Consider the following 21,472-nt stretch of genomic DNA (forward strand, 5'->3'; position numbering starts at 1 on the left):
ACCAAATATAGTTAGATAAGAATTAGCCAAAATATTGTGAAAGGAATTGTACAGCTTTAATGGAAGAGGATGGTAAAGAGGTGACTGTCCAGTGTGGAAGTAGTAGAGGTGTGGGCAGGAAATATCAAAATAAAACTTTAGCTCCTTCAATTTGCTTTTGTTGTTGTTTTTATTTATGTATTTATTATTTCTTGCTATCATAAGTAGTAGGAAATGTTTACCACAGACAAAATGGTAATTTTATTACATGAATGCTCTACACTGCACCCTAAGTAGTTTTTAGGTTATTATGCTATGGTTGCTATTGATTACTTGATGAATGGTTTGAAGCACCAAATCCTACAGGTTGTGAAGCAGCAAAGAGAGAGGCAGCTCATGTGTTGAACAAACTCCCTTATGAACTACATGCACAGTACTCTCACCTGTTGGAGCAGTTACTTGCCTTTACCTTGTGCATGTTTTAAAGTTTAATGTCAACAGACCTCTCTTATCATAGTTGTAAATGGTTTTCACTTTAATGTTTAAAATAATGTCTCTCTCATACCATTAAGCTGCACCAAAGAACCTGTCATTCATAAATCATAGATGAAAAGGACACACTAATGCACAAATTTTGCTTGTTTAAAATTTGAGAGTGCATGTAAAGTAGGGAACTGAAGATTAAAAAAATAATGCAGGAACAGGAGCGGGTAAAAGCAGATACAACAAAGTGAAGGGGAAGTGGCTTTTTAGCGTAGGTGGATGATGAAATCTTAATGAAGAAACAGGCATTATAAAAATGTATCCCTTCACTCCAGAGTGCTCCAAGTTATGGCTGCTGTGTATGTAGTAGTATAACTAAACATAAGCTCGTGCAGTTCTTACGTCATTTATTCACCCTGCATTACCAAACCGGTAGGGATTAAGCCAGGAAACCTTTGCTCTTTAGTTTAGCTATAGGTATGTAATTGCTAGCTAGAGGGTGCAACTCTGCTGTTTCAAGTATTGACTTTATTAGGGAAACGGTAGATGCAAGCATGGAATCAAATAGGGACTTGCTTGCAGTTCCCCATCCATGAGCTATGTTAGCTACTTTGCTGCTTGTCTGCTTCTCTCCCCTCCCCTCCCATTCCTCTAAGCACCTCACAACTTTGTATATACACTTGCAATATCCAGGTGACAAAAGGAATTACTGTTGCCTTCATTATTTGGAAGTGGAACCCATGCACAAAGAAATAAAAGAACTTTGTTAATATAGAATTTAGGAGCCCTAAATCACAGTTGTAAGCTTTTCTTGCTTCCTATATAGCCCACTACCCACCCAAGGCATGTGTGAATGAAGGTAAGAGTTTGGTGAGAATGCATATTCTAGAGAATATCTTTAGCTGTGTGATATCATCAGTTCTGTTGAAATGACTGACTTCTGGTCCATATGTTTCATGGTTATTTGAAAAATAATAGCGTGTGCGTTCCATTTTGTAGCCAGCACTTTTATAGGTATATTCATACTATTCAAGGCAGTTTGGGTAGTTCATGCCCTGTGTGTGAAATCAGACCATATTCATCAACTTTCATGAAAAGTTTAATGTCGCAAACCTTATAGTGACAGTGTCAACATAGATGACTGAAGGACATGTTTTCATACTGTTTTCTAACCTTTCTCATTTCTCTTGTTGTAACATCTCATTTCCCTAAATTTTCAGTGCAGTCAAACATAGGTGTCCAAAGCTGCTGTGAGCACATTCTTTTCCAGTTTTGTTCTCTCATCAGTAAACTTCTAAAACTCTTCATCCCAAACTAGCCTAGCCAGGTAATTGAGAAGGCTCCCTAAAGACTTTTTGAATGATGCATGAATTCAGAAAAACTGTGATCTAATGGAATGCTTTAATGGGTGTAATTCCACTTAATTTTGTGTTGTCTGTGTATGCATTTAGCTGATTTTCTTCTCAGGGACTTTCAGCTCTGGTTCAGGGTGATAAGTATGAGACCTTAGGGTGATAGGATGAAACAATAACTTACTTGTGGAAAGAGAAAAAACATTCAGTGATAGGAATCATAGATATATTAACTATTTGAAAAGAGAAAACAAGAGTTCCTTTAAAAATTCAAGACATTGGTAAAATGGAGTGATTAATGATATGAAAATTACTCTTACAGTATGACTTATTCAGTGAAATTACCTGTTCTTCAGTTGTCAGTTACTTATAAATAAGTTTTTTTTTCCTTTTTTTTTTTTTTCTGTTAAATTGTTGAGTTGCTGTATGGGTCTGATCCACCACTAAGTCAATAGGAATTTTGTTGCTGTAAGTGAAGAGAGGTTTAGATCGTAAATTTCTTTTTAAACTATTCTTGATATGTGCTTGATTATTCTCTGTTCATTACACTGTGTCATTTGTCATACACACTGCTGCACCCCATCTGTTCTCTGATCAAAGAAGTCAAATATGTATGAACAGAAGAAAGATCAATGTGTAAATTCTTGCTGTGAACACTTACATAAAAATACATTTTCATTGGCTACTATTAAGCAAATTTAATATGCACAAGGAATTTGCAAAGAATAAAATTTACTTAAATGCCAGGGGATTGGTGGCAAAATAAAGCCATCTGCATTACAGTAAACAGAAATCTCTGAACATACCACAGATTCACCTATGGAACTTTGGTTTGCCATGAACAGTCTTTTGATGAAAGCAAATAAAATCAACAACCATAACTTTTTATTGGAATCCACTAAAAATACTGAAGGTAAGAGATTAAACACCATCCAAGAAAGTTGTTATTCCTATTCCCAGACACATACAAACCTGTTTCGCTCTCACCATTTCTAGAATTACAGCTGGAGCAAAGCAGTGCTTTTCTAAAAGGCAAAAATCTGGAGGTATCACAACAGCAATTGAGAGGTTGTGGGAAGGGAGGTAGACACCCTATAGGATGATGTGTTGCTTTGCCTGTTGCTTTTAGTCCATTGCTTCTTGGCCTGTATTGAATAATACAGAAAACACTGCTAGCTTTCCATTTTATCACCCAATCAGGTGTTCATCAAAATACATTTTTCTGACTTCGGGAAACATTTTTTTTCTGGGCTAAATAATTTAAATTTCTGCAGCTCCTTTGTCAGATCAGTTTTCACTAAGTTTTGTTGTTGCTTTTGTACTTCTCAATGGTCTTTCCAAGGGACTATTTTTAGAGCTTAATCTCAAAGTATTCAATAATGTCCTGAAGCTGTTATTTATGGAAAAGAATTATCTCCTCAAACTCATCTTCCTTTTCTAGATCAGTGTATTATTTCTGTATATCTGAATAGAAAGACACTTTTTTTTCTTGGGGGGGGGGCCTGAGTTTGTTCTGTTTTATTTTCTGAAGGTATTTTTAGCCCTCTTGAGTCCATGTTGAAATCACCGAGAAATGGGAATGTATTCCAGTGCTGAAGAGCTGTTGTTCTCAGACTGTCCTCTTGTTTTACTCAGTTTCCCATGACTGCCAATGAAGTTTTAGCTAAAGAAGTTAATATTATTTTAGCTATCCTTTTAGTGGGTATATGTTTGAAATGAGAAGGAACTAGTGCAAGTGTCATTTGCCAGCTCACTGCTGGCCATACAGGCTATGTGGATAAGAATTTGGGAATGGATATAAATTTGGTAATCTCTCTGTGAAGGGTTGGCCCAAATATCACATTGTTATATCACATACCAATGTCACGACTTTTCCACCATAGCAGAGCCTGAATGATATTTGAACCTCAAAAGAAATCAACAGGTTGGAGATTCTAGCCTCATAGCATGGAAGCTTCATGTGTTTTATTTCCTCTACACTTTGTACTGTTCCTAAAGTGAGTGTCAATAATTTATTTCCAAATCGGAATTTCTCAATCTTGAGTTCTGAAAGAAATGAGAACAAACTATCTCCCCAAATCATTAGAGAAAGGCTTCAGTGCTGAAAGGAAGCCTTGCATGGTTGAAAATGTGAAATCATTAAATTACATTATTTAAACAGCAGCAGGTCGTATTTTAGCTGCAATACGATAGAAGGGGAAATGTATTAAACATCTCAAGAGCTAGAAGACAGCCATTAAAATATACTGATATGGGTAACAGTAGACATAGATAACAGTAGAACAAATTTAAAAAGCTTTGTGTTGTTTTTTTTTTTTGTGTGTGTGTGGGGGGGGATTCGTCAAAATGAATGTTGGGTAAAGACATAATGGTAACAAAAAGGGAAAAATGTATTGTTTACATTTATTAGATCTTATTTCATCTGAACGTAGATTTGTATCATTAATTGTGCAGCAGATAAAGTAAACATGCTCTGTCTCCATTTCCCCATGTACACAGACCTTAAAAATCAGAAATCAGAGAGAGATGAAAAATAAGAAAGAGACGGAGAAGAAGTAGACTACAAACCTCAATCACTTACTGATCTAGAGTCCAAATTTCGGTTTTTAGAACATTTTCTCCTTTTAACTAAAGTGATGCAGTCCCTATTCATTTGTATTCCTCTTCAAGTAACATGAAATAGCTTTCAGAGTCTACAGAAAGGCAGTGTTTCACTTATGTATTTTAATGAGCACCAATGTCAGTAATAATCAAAATGATGTTTCACTTAGAGGAATAGTTTATTCTCAGGTACTTCTGCAGTGTACTAACATAACCAGAACAAGAATGACAAGAACCAAGAAAAGGAGCTGCACTAGCTATTAATTTCAGTGAAGCCCTTAAACCAAATATACCTCCACTACCACTGTAGAAATGCACATTCACTGGGAAGAGCTCTCTCATACAAAGAAGGGGTTAACTGCTAATCTCCCTATCTCAGTACATGGAAAGAAATAGGAGAAATCTGGGCATCCTTAGGCATAGTGTGTTATGCACAGAGTGCCTATGGATTAGCAGCCACTAGAGGAGGCTTCCTCAGGCTGACGGCTGCATTCCTTCCAAATTGTGCTGTACAGGAACTGAAGTAACAGGCAGAGAGATCCCTAAAGATGGAGTATGTAGGTTTTGTGCCTCCACCTGTTGGCCCAGGAAACACTGTTTGGGAGGCCTAACATTTGCTTTTGGGAAAAAAGGCAAAAGGTGCCTTTGGAAGGAAGTATAGAAAGAGCCTTAATAGTCTGATTTTCCATTTGTGATGTTTTTCGCCACCATATAAGGCTTCTCCTGTGGGAATGATGTGGCCCCATGTTAATTGTTTGTCTTGTTCAGTGGAAAATTGCTGCCTTCACAGAAGGAATGTGAAAGGTTTGGGGCTTTATTAGCTACTAGTTGTTTATTGATCACTCACAGTGTGTTAGCTATTCGTTGTTTGGATTTTTTTTCCCCTTAAGTTAAAAGCCTAACATCAGAGGCATTAAAATGCAGTAGTATTAATGTTTGTATGCTCTGTTGTTGACTTCCACACAAAATAGACCTCAAACATGCCTGTTTTTTCACTACTAATGGCTATGGAGCAACATCGTCAAGGAATAATGAAGTGATGTAGATCGAATTAATTCTGAAATCAAAGTGTTCACACCTACTTAAACTTTGCAGGCCAAGTTTTGTCAGGGTCTAAGTTTCCAAACTTGTATGCCAAGAAGCAGATGGGAAAGACAGAAGTGGTCTGCTCCTCTCCTAAGTTTCCACCCAAAACCTATTGGTTAACTACCCTCTAGCAGACATGACCCCTAGGCTAGGAGTTGTGGAGTGCCTGGAGTTGAAGACTTTGGCATTTCTGGGAATGCACCCCTTTATTTAGCATGAGTTATCCTTCTAGCCCTGACTCAGACTGATACTGCTCCTGGCAGGAATATTCTGTGTGCGGGGTTATAAATGAAATTTCTGTCAACCAGAACATGGATGCATTTTAATGCTGTTTTTAAAGTATATCTTTGCACCTGTTTCCAGGAGCCTTTAATCTTCTTCTTGAATTTAGACCGTGACAATTTAAATTAATGTAGAGAAAACTCATTCCAATAATGTTAAGCACTTAACTTACTGTAATCTTACAAAAGTCACAAAATTGAGAATGCAAGTAAAAATCCTAGCTGGTGTTTGTCACTCTGTTCCTCACCTCTGCATTGTAGCATATAGGCTACATGCACTGGTGGATCACATGCAAATAGATAGGTACATCCATATGGTATATGCATATATGACTCATAGGCTGATCCAAGACTCCTAACTGCAATACAGTGATTTACAGAAGGATTACCAGGATGGATTTGCAGCCTTCACTCTTAATTTCCTTGCCTTGGTGGATTTAAGTCAGACATTTATAGTCTTTGTGGTTTAATTTCCTTTGTTTTCCTATGGTGTTTGTATTAATAAAATCCCTATGATTCATGTTTTAAAACTCCCTGGATAAAAACTCATGTTCCTGATAGACCAGTGAGATTCTAATCAAGCACATATATATTTAGGGACTCACAAAAACAACAAAGTCTTTATTGACCAACTGGGTTTTCAGGCGTTTTTAATAGTGCAAGTTTTGAATCCATGGACCATACATGTTAACCCCCGGAAGCCGATTTTTTAGATGAAATTTATTTGAAGTCTGCAGAACCACAGAACTCTTTTTTTTTGTGTGTGTTTTGTTTTGTTTGTTTTTATTGTCATAGTAAGTTCTGAAAATGTCTTGTGACTTTCTTATCAGAGTCTTAAAGATTATGCATTTTGAAACTTTTTATAGTATCTTTTTCTTCTTTGCCAAAAGGTTCTGCCTGCTACTCAGATTGGTTTAGAATGGAAGCAGGGCCTGTCTGGTGACATCACAGAATCATAGAATCTTTTTGGTTAGAAAAGACCTTCAAGATTATCAAGTACAACTGTCAATCTGACCTACCAAGTTCCATCACTAAGCCATGTCTCTTAATGCCACGTCTGCATGTCTCCTAAATGCCTGCAGGTATGGGGACTCCACCACTTCCCCAGGCAGCCTGTTCTGATACTTGACCACCCTCTTCATGAATAAATTCTTCCTAATAACCAATCTAATCCTTCCCTGGCACAACTGTAGACCTTGTCATTTTGCTGTATCACTTGTCATCTGAGAAAATAGATGAGAAATCAGAAATTATGAAAGTGAAACTTGCTTGGCTTTTCTTGTCCCCAGATCTCCATGTGATTTTATGTACTTTTGATAGAATCCTCTACCCATGGAGGTCTTCTTGCTCCAGTCTCATTTCGCTACCAATCCCTAAAGCTTCATTCCTGAAACTTTTCATCTTTACACATGCTCTGACAGACAGAGCAGAGAGCAGAGGCGCAAGACCTGTGTTCTGTTCCACCCTAGACATCTTATGTGAGGGCAAACAATTGACACATTTTCTACAACTCTTTTACCACCTGTAAATGAATGTGCTGATTGTTAGTGTTCTGCTTTCCTACAAAAGTGGCTTTAAATTCCTACTGTTAAATGTCCTCAGATGCAGCCAGATCTTGGTTAATTGTACTTTTAGTTCTTAAATTTTGTTCTGGTTCATAGACCTAAAACAGGCTAGGGGCTAGGCCCACTAGTAAATTCATTTTCTGGAATAGTAAGGTGAATTTTCCTTATTTGGGACCTGCTTTCCAGCCAACAGACAGATTGTAAGTTTTCACCAAGGCTAGTAAGATTCATCACAGTGTGGATTCTAAATCTATTGCCTTTCTTGTATTTATTTGCTTACTTGTTTTAAGATAAATATTTCTTTTGCATTTACTAAGCTTTATATTTGACATATTCTACAGACTCTTCTTTCATTTAGTTGTTATATTTTGTTAGGATAGATTATACAATGTGAAAAAGAAATCTTCGGCATGAAAACAAGCTTCTCATCTCAATTCCATTATATAATTCTGTTCAAGTTGATGCTGATGCTTTGGATTTACAGAATCTGACCCTTCAATGTCTTTCCCTTTTCTTTTCTCAGATACTATTTCTCTAGTCTCTTTCCTTATCCAGTGCTGGTTGTTCCTGTCCATCCTGTATATACCACCTTGGTTTTTAAAGTTATTCACAATCCAAATATTCCTGAATGTATTTTATACTGTGCAACTGATTTCCCATTATATCAGCAGTAATAGATGAAGAAGAGGTAAATGGCTAGTGGTGATAAACCTGTTGTAATTTTCCCACTATATTGGGTTCCTGTATGTTAGCAGCTGCAGCTATAACAGGACATGAATCCTGTCTAAAAAGCAAGGAAATGATAGTAGTAAATTTTCAGGAAATTCACTTATTGGCAAGCTGTAAGTTGATTCCTTTATTTTATTTATTTTTAAAAGGTTAAAAACTCTCGAGAACAAATTCTGTGTGTGTTCTCCGAAAACTCTAAGTCTAGCAACCTGAACAAAGCAATCACTTTCAGTGTCTCTCTTTGAGATTTTAGCCTTTCCTTTCCCAAATAAATGCTTGTGAGCTATAAAGGAAGACAATACTCCCCTCCCAGCACTGTAGCATGTTTAAAAAATATTCAGTCCCAGCTCACCCCACCTCCACCCCGCCTTCATTTTACTGGTAACAAAATCAGTTCTTTAAATCTTTGTTTTACCCTGCTTTAAAAGGACTGGTAGTTCAAAGTTATATCTTATGAAATTGCATTTATCTAATATGAGAACCTTGGCCAGTTGCAACCAATATTAAAAACATATACTATTTGTTCCATATGTCAGAAGAATATCATTGGTTGTAAGTGCAAGACTTATCAAGTGGATCTTTAAGCATTTATATTCCCATGAGTGCCATTATTTTACAATTTCTTAGTGGTATTTATATATATTCAACATTTGACATCAGATAATTTGAGTTTGCTATGTTTGAAAGATAACTCACAAGGGAGAAAGTTGTATTAAATAAATAATAGAGATAAATTTTATACTTCCATATATTTCAAAGCTAATGCAGCTAACTTGCAGTGGAATGGTAACATGAAGACACTGTGCTATAATTTGATTGATTTGTTTTGACAGCAGCCAAATAATTGAGAGTGAAAGGTGTCAGCACAGATGAAATATTGTATAAGCCACATTCAGAAGGCAACCCCAGCAGCAATAGCAAGTGGAGTTTTATTTCCTTTGATATCACACTGTTACTCACTTCCAGTTTATTATAAAACCATGAAAGGTATGCAACTTTCCATATGATGGAGGCTTTTATGGAGAGGATAGAAACAGAAGTTTGTCAGGTACTTGAACAATAGATACTGACAATGGGATTTATGTTGGATACAATATACAAGGGTAAATTATCTTAATCTTTCCCCCTGGTTTTCTCTCTTCTTTTAATCCCTTTTTACAGGCTACTGCTTATCTGGCGTCTTACCTCTAGCTTGGAGGGCAAGTGACTCCCTCCAGAGCAACCATCAGTGTCAGTCTATGGATTGCCTGGCAGGGGACTGATGCAAACACAGTGCTGCTATTACCCTCTCCAGCAGTGAGACTTGGTTTCAGTTCACCTCTTCTGCACAGCAAACTATACCCATTCTGGCTAACTGGGACAGGGTGAGGTTTGTCTATCTGCCTTACAGTATCCTACTGTACTGCGAGGAATACAAAGAATTATAGCATCTTTTGAGCCTGAGAGATTGTAACTGTGTAAGTAACCTAGTACAGAGGGTAGCCAAATAGACCAGCTGTAATAATTTCTGAAAGCAAAATGATTTGAAAATCACTGTTGATCCTCCTTAAAAGGGTACTGAAGAAGAAGGATGGTGTACCTGTAAAAATACAAACTATAAAGCTTCCTTTGTCCTGAAGTCTCATTGAATTCAGTGGGAGCAAAGGAGTTTGAATTGAAATGTATATGTCCTGCCATTCATTTCAGAAATGCTTCATTAAGAAGACATAAGTCGATGTGAATGACAAGGGCTCTCAGTAATGAGCTCTTGCTCATGCAAAACAAAACAAACTATGACAACCATCATGTTAACAAAATCAGGAACTCTTGTGGCTTTGTAATGTAACATCTAATCTATACCTATACCTATACCTATACAAATAGAATTATCTTACTTGGAGAAAAGTAAATAACAGAATGGAATGAGATTGCCAATACAGAACAATTTATACACAGTCACATTCCACTTATATTATCTTTGTCTTCTGATCTGATCATTTCACAAATGGCATGGTGGAGATTAGAAATCGAGGTTGAGAAACCTAAACTTGCCGGTATTAATAAGGGAAAAGTTTTTTTTTGTTGTTTTTTTTTTTTTTTTTTTAAGTGGTGTAGGAAGGCAGAAAGTAAGCCATTGTTTATAAAATAAATCTTACTGTATAGTAGGCTGCATCAACTGAAGTGTTTTGGTGTAGAGCAGTATTACATATGTGAAATGAATCCCCCTTTTTTCACCATTTGCCTCATGTTAGTTTGAGGTGTTTAGACCAGATTTATTTCAGAGGAAACTAGACTAGCAGCTCCGTTCCAGGAACACAGCAATAGTATTCCAGAGCCAGGTGGAGGCACAAAGGTCCAAACCAACAGTTGGCCCTTTGGACAGTTTCAAGAAGAATACATTCAGTGCAAGAAACCAGAGTAACTACAGAACAATGCAAAAACCCTGAAATGCAAGTAGAAGAGGATAAAGGTACTCCAAATCAACTTTCTCCATCTAGTGACCCACTCATGCTGCACCACTGGCTAATATTCACATAGCCATAAAACCTGTATTAGTGGTTCAGAAAGTATTAGAAGAAGTAACTGATGACTGGTACTTGCAATGAAAACACATCCTCCATTGCTGATGATTCAGAGCAATGTTATTTAGGTGGAGGCTTACATTAGAGCACTGAGTCCCCATGTTGGAGGGTTGTGTGGCTCATGTAATAAATAACTCTGCCATCAGCACCAGCAGAGTTAAGCTTTACTTGGCAGCTCTGATTTTAGCTACCAGGTAGCTGTAATGTTCTGCTTAGTAATTTTAGGTAAAAAGCTGAAAATGGAATGCCTAGATGTATATGCATATAAAGCTATTCATAGGCATTGAAATAAGCCTGTAAACATCTAAATCTGAAGTTCTGATCTGTACTTGCTAGAAGAATGTGATTTACAGTGGAATCAAAGGCTTCCCAAATATCAAGTTTTGTGTATGGATATTAGTCTCACCTAGAAGTACTAACAATTCATGAAAACACAGGTGATTGAAAAGATTCTCAGTAGAGTGAATGTGTTTTAGAGAGAAGTCTTTCCTTTTCTTACTAAAATGCCTTCAGATTTTTCTTTTTCACATCCCAACTTGTACTTGTGAGCAGGTGGATCTAATTATACTGGCCCTGTTAAACTTCAGTCTCATCCAAGAGCTTCTAGTCCATAAGCTCTGGAAGAGAAACTCCTCCTGAGAACCATTTCAAAAAGTGATATAAAGAGACAGAGGATCTAGTTAATGGAAAGATGCTCAAGTGTCTAATGTGCTTTCTGGCCACAGTAATTGAGATGCCTCTTTGGTTGCATACCCCTTGATCATCAGCTGCATTTGCCAATACATTGCTAACTGAACAAAAATACAAAAAATACGTAAAATAAATATGAGAGAAAAATAAAAAGAAAAGTGAGGAGTTTGTTTGGGAAAAAAAAAAAAAAAGAACACAGCCTTCTGGCTAGCAAGGCAAATGGAAAATAAAGACTTAAAGAAGTAAGCTAGCCACCCAATTGAACTAGGTACTAGGCATCTCCCACATTAAATATTTCTGTGGGCGTTTTACTGAATAGGTTAGATAACCCAATTACTCTTTTTTTTTAAGCTAAAGTAATTAACTGTAGAAGTCTTAATAGAGGACTAGACAGGTTGTCTTCATTGCTCCATAAGGATTCCGCTTACTATTAATACATGTGTTTTGGGTTTTCTCTAAATAAGGAAGCAAAGTAAACATTTTCACCCACACCTCATAACTAAAGTAACCCCACATCATTGTTACAAGTGGTCATCTCTAAGTGGTGATTGTGATATGGCAGCACAAAGCCAATTCCGGAGGCCCTCAACATTGAGTTTTAGTGAGGCAGATTCACATGAGATGTGCTGCTTGAGGCCCCGTTGACATTTGGGCATTTGAGTTTAAAAAAAAAAACAATGTGAAGACCCTCAAGGTTTGGCTGACTATAACCTGCAAATAGTTTGGCAAGACCCTATTTGCAGAGACTGTTCAAGAGCCTTTCCCTTCCCCCATTTCATCGTTCAGCACTGACACATTGCATTATGAGAAAGAGCCCCACTTAATGCAGAGCTACTTTCAATTGTCATGAGCACTCAGTCTTATTTAAACTGACACCCTCTCCATCACCCCCAAGCTAGAATCCCAATGTCAGAGTGCTTCAAGAAGTTGGGATTCAAAGCTCTACTGTCTTGCCTAAGAGCTGTGATAGAGTGCTGCAAAACGGCATGCAAAAGAACTTCAGAGATGGAAGGACAATCCCAAAGCTGGAGGGAGATATGGATGTGCCAGGTGAGTAGAGGAAAAGAGAGACAGCAAATTGAAAGGTAGGCTTGCATATGAGTTCTGAGGAGGAAAGAGACTTAGAGGAACCATGTGCTTCTCTTCATTTGGATTCATCATTTCATTAGACTTCATTGATTTGGGATCATGCCATTAGAAAGGATTATAATTCCAGCATGTTCCAAGAGAAGATAGTGCCCTTCCTTCTCCCATAACACCAAGTTGCTCTGTTGGTGTATTTGTCCTTCAAGGTTTGATGCTGAGGTTCTCTAGCAACAGGAACATATGCAAACATTTTGAAATTAAACAGAAATTCCTGGTGTGAGGAAACATAGTCTACCATATAGAGAGTAAAATGACCACATGATCAGTGCTTTCTCTTACTGATTCAGCAAATGCTTATGCATGTGTTAGCTTAGGTAGTAGTTTAAGTGGTCCTATTAATTATTTAAAAGGGTCTCTTTAATGTTCACTGTTTAGTAAAGTGAAAACTGAGGCACAGAGTAGTGAAATGACTGTCTGATGTTTCTGAGTAGGACAGTAGCAAAGACAGCCATAGAAACCATTCCTATGTCCAGTCCTGCCAAACTTACACCTACGGATTTGTAGGGGGAGAGTGCTGTGTTTAAATTAACATAAGAAAATAACATTTCAGAGCATACCATTTTAGGATCTTTACTGGGCATTCATGTAAAGAATTTCTTATAGATTGTTTTAAAGCCTGAATCTTGCTTGTCTCACAGGCATATCTCACTGGTTTTGGGGTAGCTGCTTCCAAGAGTAAAGTTAGTAATAATATTCAACCATATATTTTAGCCCATTCCTTGAGTTATATAAATGCTCTGTTAGAACATGAGAAAAAGAATGATTTAAGTAACCACAGTCAATGACTGGGCCATGAATGGTTTCCCTCCCTTTCTTTCTTTTCTGTCTTCTTTCCCCTAGAGAAGAACACGATTGCAGTAGGGGTTTGGGATTAAGTAATCATATCTACTTTCTGAAAATTTAAAGCAGTTTATATTCCTGTCTGAATTTTTGGTTTAGGAACAAATATCATTATCATGAAAGACATCTATTTCTACATGCAGTTACATTTAAAAAATGCACCTGCTTTTTAAAGATGGGGGATAGAAGATGGAAGGGGGGAGTACCAATACTTGGGTCTCATGCCAGACTTTAATGTAAAATTAATTCCTTTAAAAAGATTTTTAAAAAACCACAACATTTTTCTAATGTGCATTAAGAATGTTGGAAAGCTCACTGAAGCATATGCTTTGAGCTTTCAGGAGCAATCTGTAGTCAGGCATTTTAAATGAAAATTGATTTGTGATTTACATGGTCAGTGGAAAGAAAATTAACTTATGGAAGGTTGTAATGAAATATTAGACAAGTAAAAAAGTAGATGGTGATCTAGTGGAACTAAAAGTCCCATCTGGAAGAATTCTGTGACATTTTTACATTTATCTGTGTTCTGCATGAGTTGTAATGTTAGTGGTAATTTTATGGGACTGAACTGAAATGAAAAGGGTGTTATCACAGATTGCCTACAATATAGGATTGTGTTCAGTGGAGAGTCCTGTATCCTTTTCTCCATTTTCCTATAATATGACTCATTGCACTTTTTTCAGCTACTGTTGTTGAATTCATTCAGCCTTTTACTTGGGGTTATTAAAGAAGAACATCAAATGCTCACAAATACAATCTAACAGCACATTTAAAAGCAACACTGCTGCTTCCACTTACTCCTGCATAGCTGAGGTGCCGTCCAGGAGACTCATTAAAATATATACTAAAGGAACAAATGTTACCACTCTGAAACTATATATTAACACAGATTTAAAATTATTTTCTCTTTTAATTTATGAGTCATCAGCCTAGTGAGAGGAATGAATTGAAGCTTCTTCAGGAAACATACTGCCATGTATGCTTTTATTCCTCTATTCCTTTTAAACTCTGATGCTCAGTGTATGACATTCTTGATTGCTTTTGCTGTCAACTTCTTGGAGGATGAAGGGAAACATATCAGCATAGCATGATGCCATACTCCCTACACTCTTCTCCTGTTTCTGTAATAGAAAGTCTTCCTCCTGTTTCAATAATCCAGACTTCATTGGTATTAGAAAGATGAACTCCTAACAGATAACCTTCCTCTTCCTTCAGTCTCCATATATGACAACTTCTGATTTATCCTAGTTTATGCGGTTTGAAATGTAAGGCTATGATCTGGCAAAAGATTCATATTCTATGGAATCAGGAAGATCTATTAAAGCATTTGGTGAAATTAGTTCCATCATGGATTTCAAAGACATCCAATTTTCAATACTTAGAGAAAAATCTTTCCATCAAAGGCATATTTCCTTCTGTTATTAAATAAATTAGCTTTCTGTCCTATCAAAATCTTGTTTGTTCTGGACATTGTCTTCCCTTTCATAGAAGAGGTGTGTTAGATTCCTGAAGCAGGTGAAACTAGACTTAATACAATTTATTTTTCTCTGTTCGTTTAGCAAATATATCAGTCTGATTTAAGTGCATTATAAACATTCTAGTTTATTTGAACTCTAAAGGATTTCTGTGTGGCTTAGCACCATGCAATACTTGGACACTGCCAAACAAGCACAGATTGTAGACTTATATCTCTTCTTTTTACCTCCTTTCTTTTTTGTTTTGTTTTGTTTGTTTGAGGTTGTTTTGTTTTGTTTTTCTTTGTTTCTAACAAAGTTGGAGAAAATGGTTAAAGTTGCACTATGTGCATATCACTGCTAGCTGACATAGTCTTAGACACATTGTGCAACTCATACTGCAACATACTAGTGTGTGCAACTGCATTACTGAGGAAAGTAGTCTAAAACACATCATTTTTCAGGAAATTAATTTTGTAAGCCTGTTTGTAAGAGGTGAAATATCACAGATCTATCATAAACAGTATATATGTTTTTCAATAGAATGATGTGGCTAGTAATGGTAAAGCAGCCTTTCTAATCACAGGATACTATAAAGGTCAATATTAGGTATTGGCTTTCCGTCCTGTCCATCTGAAACAATACACCATAGTGAGTATAATCAGTAAATGGAGGTAAATGAACCTATTAGAAACATTAGCATTGCAGAAAGACAAGATTTGAGAATAGATGTTAAGTGGATCCTGCAGTCAGTAATTGTCATCCAGGGAATAATTACACTAATTAATAGCTGCTAACCCAAGACCCTTGTGCCTGTGACTTTGAATGAGTTAATGATTGCTGCTCTAGAGAATGTATTGCTGGTAGATTTTCAGTACGTGTCAGCAGAGTAAAAAGGCCCCAGGGAACAGACTTGGGCTCTGATGATCTTTAGGGTCCCCATTTTTACAAACCACAAGTACATCACTGAACGATCAGATAACGTCTCCACAGACCACAAAGCAGTGAATAGCGGTTGGGGATTTTCGAATGAAGAGATCCATTTCATCATAAAGTTCTTGATTTGTAAAGTTAATATTAACTTCTTGTAACCTCAGCCTTATAGCACTTCCAATCAGCAGGTTTTACGTCTGAGGCTGTGCTTCAAATGAACCACGAAAGCCAATTTTTTTCCATTGTCTTTCCTCCTGACCCTAGTTAAGTGGACTCTGTTTCTGCTGAAGTTAATTTAAAACGGTACCAGATCTATATTGACATAATTTCATTTTTGTAGGCTTTTAAAGACGGGAAAGTTTATTTTACATAGAAGAATGGGTTTAATTCATTTGGCTGTTCTGTTCTTCCTCTTTGTCTCTCTTTTCTCCCTTCTGTGCAATAAAGTATACAAGACCAGTAATATCCATAAATTCATGACATATAATCTAGCCATCTTCTAAGGGACAATATCAGTGACAATTCTTGGTTTTGTATCATTAAAACCAATAGTTGACTGGTGTCAAAATAGCAACCAAACAATTATAGTAAAATCAAGATTATGTTCATTAACAATGTTAATTACATTCATTGACAGTGGAAGGAGAGCTGTATTTCTCTTGTTCTTTCAGTCTGTGAGGGAAAGGATTATTAATATACTTCAGAATATAAGTCCATGGCCTTTGATCAGATGGAACAACACAAAACAAAGTACTGCCCCACATTGGAGCCTTTTTTTTTTTTTTAAAAAAAAAAAAAAAGCAACACCACTAACAATAAAATATTTCAAGGTAATAATGTAATATCGTAAGTCCAGGTTTCTTACACTACTTGATATTCACTAGTTGATTATTCCTTATATGTCTTCAGGGAGTTAGAAAAGATCATAAAGTTAGATCTCCTCATAAATTCATTTTGTATTCATTCTGATGCTTTTCTACAACCCTCCAAATGAGCAAGAGAGGTTTTTAGTACTAATGCGAGATGTTCTGGTCTAAACTGTTAAGCTGTTAGTTGAAAAATGTCCTAGTCATTAGGTAGACAAAAAAAATTCTTATAGAAAAATCTATGGAATATTCAAAGAATTGGAAAAAAATGTGCTTTGAACCTACAACCCAGAATATAAATATAGAATCTGTACAGCACTTTGAAGCAAGAACAAACATTGAAATAGCAGAGTGAAAATATGTAAAACAGTTAAGAAACATATTCCTTTGTCAACTAAGTTCATTAGTACTTATAGTCCTTCCAAAAGATTTTATCTCTGAGAGCATGTTAAAAATTTGTAAGCATTTTAAGCAGTTCATGTTGCATTATGCCATGGCAGTAGCAATGAAGCTCAATTGTCTTTATCTTCACTTACAGCCATGGGAAGGGTGGGGAATAAAAAGGATAATATCAGAGCTAACTGCAGATCTGATTATTCTCTGTAAGGCAGGAAGAAAATGAACTACATTTACATTTTGTTGTGATAATACAGAATGTTTCAAGGATGTTAATGTCAACTTAGTAAGTTAAAAGAATCCCAAAATGTTGTAGAACAAGAAAAGAATCCTGACCAACAGAATATTTTGTGGGAAAGAACAGAAACTCAGTGGAAGATACTGTTCATGGAAATTGCAAACCACTCAACAAGGGCAGTATAAAACAAATGGCATTCCAAAAATATGCCAGTTGTCCAAAAAGGTGGATGTTATGAACAACAAGGAAGGAATAGGGAATTAATACTTTGCAAGTGAATAAGAGAGCTTAGCTTTCAGAACTACGGAGCAGTGCCTGAGCATTGGAATTCAGACAGTGGCACAAAGAATGTGCGCAGGAGATACTGACACTCTGAAAAAGGTAGTAGCTCCCATGGGATCTCCTCATGTCAGTGCCGAGAGTGAGCCTGCACCTGGAAGACAATGGTCATAGCTAAGTGACAAAGTTAACCAGACAGTGCAAAAACCTCTGAAGTTTGACATCAAACAAGCAAATTAGGTTTTTATTCCAGATGTGAAAGATTGTGAGACTTGTGGCCAGAGTACAAAGGACACAGACCGCTGCCTTGCAGCAAGATTCTTTGTCTCTATTTCCCTCTAAGTTACAAAAAGATGAATTTCACTTAGAGAGTTCCTAGACTGATGTTGTTGAAACTAGGAAGTCAGAACTAAATTTCACAGGACTATGGCTAGAAAAGGTCTAGCCTCATGTTCTACAAAAAGCATGAACTTTCTTATATTCTATCTATTTAGACCTAAAAGAGCTCTTACTGTCTTTTGTGTTTTTTTAGCATTTTATACATTGTGCCTCAAAGGAGAGTGGACTGTGTAAGCAGGAAATGAATATTTCTTTCCAAATTAGCATCATAAGGAAAAATGTCAGAGAAAATCACAAAGTGAAAATTAAGTCTGGATTTAAGATGGACAGAGAAATGTTAAATCCAAATAGAATGTGAGACACAAAAATATTAAGCCCAAAGTCAATGAACATTAATTGGATAAGCCTGGGATTAAGCAAAAATGTGAAAAAAAGTCTTGGCACATGAGAGAGACAGCCTGAAAATGTGAGAAAGTTTTTCTCTGATAGCATGGTACATCAGAGGGTCTTTTCTGATCTTCAGTCAAAATGCTTAGCTAAATCTCATCAGCTCTGCTTTTAGGAAAGGCCATGCAAGTTAGAGGGGGTACAGAGCAAGTCTGTCAACATCCAGATGAGGAGCTACTTCTGGTTTGTGAAAATTAATATTCCCTTTTGCACATATGCCTCTTTGTGACTCAGAAGAACTTTGTCATCACTAACATCTTTGGAATAGGGTGGCAGTAATTCAGCCCATGGAAACAAGATGTCTGTCACAACATTTGTTGGCAGGAAGCAACATTTATGAAATTAATCATTGGATGTGATTGTAAACTTTTTTTTTTGTGTGTGTTTTGAGTGGGATGTGGGAGAAAGGTTGGGAAGTGAGATGCAGAAAGATAAGAGCAGGAGATTTTTCTGGTAGAAAAATAAAAAAAGAAAAATGCAATAGCAAGACATTATGGCCCAAAGTGGGGCCATAATTGGTTCTGAAATTACTGTGTGCAGTAAAACTGTGTCAGCCAAATCTCACCAAAGGTGCATTTTAGCCAGTAAGAATGCAAGAAGGAAGAAGGATTTGTTACTCAGTTTATGAAATTGTTAAGGCTTTTAAATACAACTGCTACCATAATACATAATGCATAATACATCTTGGCTTGGACTGGCGCACGCTTCGTTGGGTTAGAAACTGGCTGGATAGCCGGGCCCAAAGAGTCGTGGTAAATGGAGCCAAGTCCAGTTGGAGGCCAGTCACTAGTGGCATCCCCCAGGGCTCGGTGCTGGGGCCGGTCCTCTTTAACATCTTCATCAATGATCTGGATGACGGCACTGAGTGCACCCTCAGTAAGTTTGCAGATGACACCAAGCTAGGTGCGTGTGTCGATCTGCTTGAGGGTAGGAAGGCTCTGCAGGAGGATCTGGATAGGCTGCACCGATGGGCTGAGGTCAACTGTATGAAGTTCAACAAGGCCAAGTGCCGGGTCCTGCACCTGGGGCGCAATAACCCCAAGCAGAGCTACAGGCTGGGAGAGGAATGGTTGGAGAGCTGCCAGGCAGAGAAGGACCTGGGAGTGATGGTGGACAGTCGGCTGAATATGAGCCAGCAGTGTGCTCAGGTGGCCAAGAAGGCCAACGGCATCCTGGCTTGTATCAGAAACAGTGTGACCAGCAGGGCTAGGGAGGTGATCGTCCCCCTGTACTTGGCGCTGGTGAGGCCGCACCTCGAGTACTGTGTTCAGTTTTGGGCCCCTCGCTACAAGAAGGACATCGAGGTGCTTGAGTGGGTCCAAAGAAGGGCGACGAAGCTGGTGAGGGGCCTGGAGAGCAAGTCCTATGAGGAGCGGCTGAAGGAGCTGGGCTTGTTCAGCCTAGAGAAGAGGAGGCTCAGGGGTGACCTTATCGCTCTGTATAAGTACATTAAAGGAGGCTGTAGTGAGGTGGGGGTTGGCCTGTTCTCCCATGTGCCTGGTGACAGGACGAGGGGGAATGGGCTAAAGTTACGCCAGGGGAGTTTTAGGTTAGATGTTAGGAAGAATTTCTTTACTGAAAGGGTTGTTAAGCACTGGAACGGGCTGCCAAGGAGGTGGTGGAGTCACCATCCCTAGAAGTCTTCAAAAGACGTTTAGATGTAGAGCTTAGGGATATGGTTTAGTGGGGACTGTTAGTGTTAGGTTAGAGGTTGGACTCGATGATCTTGAGGTCTCTTCCAACCTAGAAATTCTGTGATTCTGTGATTCTGTGATAAGTGACAAACCAGTCATTATGCTAGATTTCTAGTAGCGTAGCAAATTTCAAGACATATCAGAAGCTTCTTTCAGACAGAATTCCAAAATTTCACCAGCTTTTCCAGTGCTAATCTCTCTTCAGTGAGGCTGTACAGCCATAAAAAAAAAAAAAAGGCTGTCTGAATGTACTTTTAGTTGTCATTCCACCTAGCACCAGAATGCCAAGAAGTTTCTCCTTGGTGTACCTTGTATCTTGCAAGAAAATAGGATTAGTATTCCATGGTTATTTGCCAGAAATTTCTATTATGAAACATTTTTGTAAACAAACCAAATTCCACTGAGAAATATACAGATAACATTCTTTATTATTATTATTATTATTATTTCTGTTTATTTTATTATTATTTATAATTAGTGCTCTCCACAGAGTGTTGAAAATTATGATAAATGTTTCCTGGAGCAGATTTTTTACCTGTAAGTCTGAGGAAGAAATATGCATGTAAAGAGGTTGCTTTGTCTTTGGACTTTGAAGGAGATTTAAAAAATATTCTCACCAAATGCTCTTTAGTTTCTTTTCTCCAAAGAAGTATAAGATATCTAATGAAGGAAGTTTATTCTAACATTAAAACTGGGCTAAATTTTTGTGTATGTGTTTTTTATTTTCTAAACTGCATGACTTCAAACAGTTAAAGTGCCAGGCTCAGCCAATATGGAAATACAGCTGAATTTGAAATTTACTATATGCTGCTTCTGCTTTTCATTTTTTACCATTTCACACCTTGTCCGCATCTCGAGCAAGCTTGTAAGTTTCCAACGCATACATTTCTTGTGATGATATATTGTCCTGGTGGAAAATTTCATTTACTGGCTGTGCCCTTTGCTGAACCTGTTGCTAGTCAGGGAACATGATAAGCGTATAAGTAGCATGCTACTTCATTTATCATACATCGTTTTAGACACTCAAATATCTCATATACAATTCTGCATTCTGCACCAAGGGAAACTACTAAACTTGCAGGGGAAAAAATCTACAAATGAATTGTCAGTTTATAATATATAAATGTATCATCCTAATAAAAATTAATCATAGTTTATACTAAAACTGTAAGTGTCCTTTTTTTTTTTTTATATGGCCTTAGTAACCACATGTTATCAAACACTAATAGAAAATATCTGGCTTTTGTGATTTGGTGTAGGGCAGAATTGAAAGATATAAAAATACTGTCTATTTTTAATAATTGAAGTACATTGCAAATAAATCACAGGCTTGAAATATCCATCAGTGCTAAGACTATTCTGCTCTCCTAGTGTTTCTCTCTAGTTTAAACATTGATCATGTCTTATACAACAAAAACAAAAGCAGAGTTAGATTCAAAAATCAACCAGAACAATACCAACAAAATCATTTAACTTTTAAAGAATTTAGAACTCACTAGAAATGAAACAATTG

The 21,472-nt window shown here is 37.1% G+C and overlaps 1 protein-coding gene across 7 annotated transcripts in view; it reads left to right on the plus strand.

The window, feature by feature from the left end:
• Window positions 1-21,472, plus strand: part of POU6F2 (POU class 6 homeobox 2) — a 323,051-nt gene that overhangs the window by 134,389 nt on the left and 167,190 nt on the right. The window lies entirely within an intron of this gene.

This window comes from Anas platyrhynchos, chromosome 2, assembly GCF_047663525.1.
Source record: "Anas platyrhynchos isolate ZD024472 breed Pekin duck chromosome 2, IASCAAS_PekinDuck_T2T, whole genome shotgun sequence".
NCBI classification, from domain to species: Eukaryota; Metazoa; Chordata; class Aves; order Anseriformes; family Anatidae; genus Anas; species Anas platyrhynchos.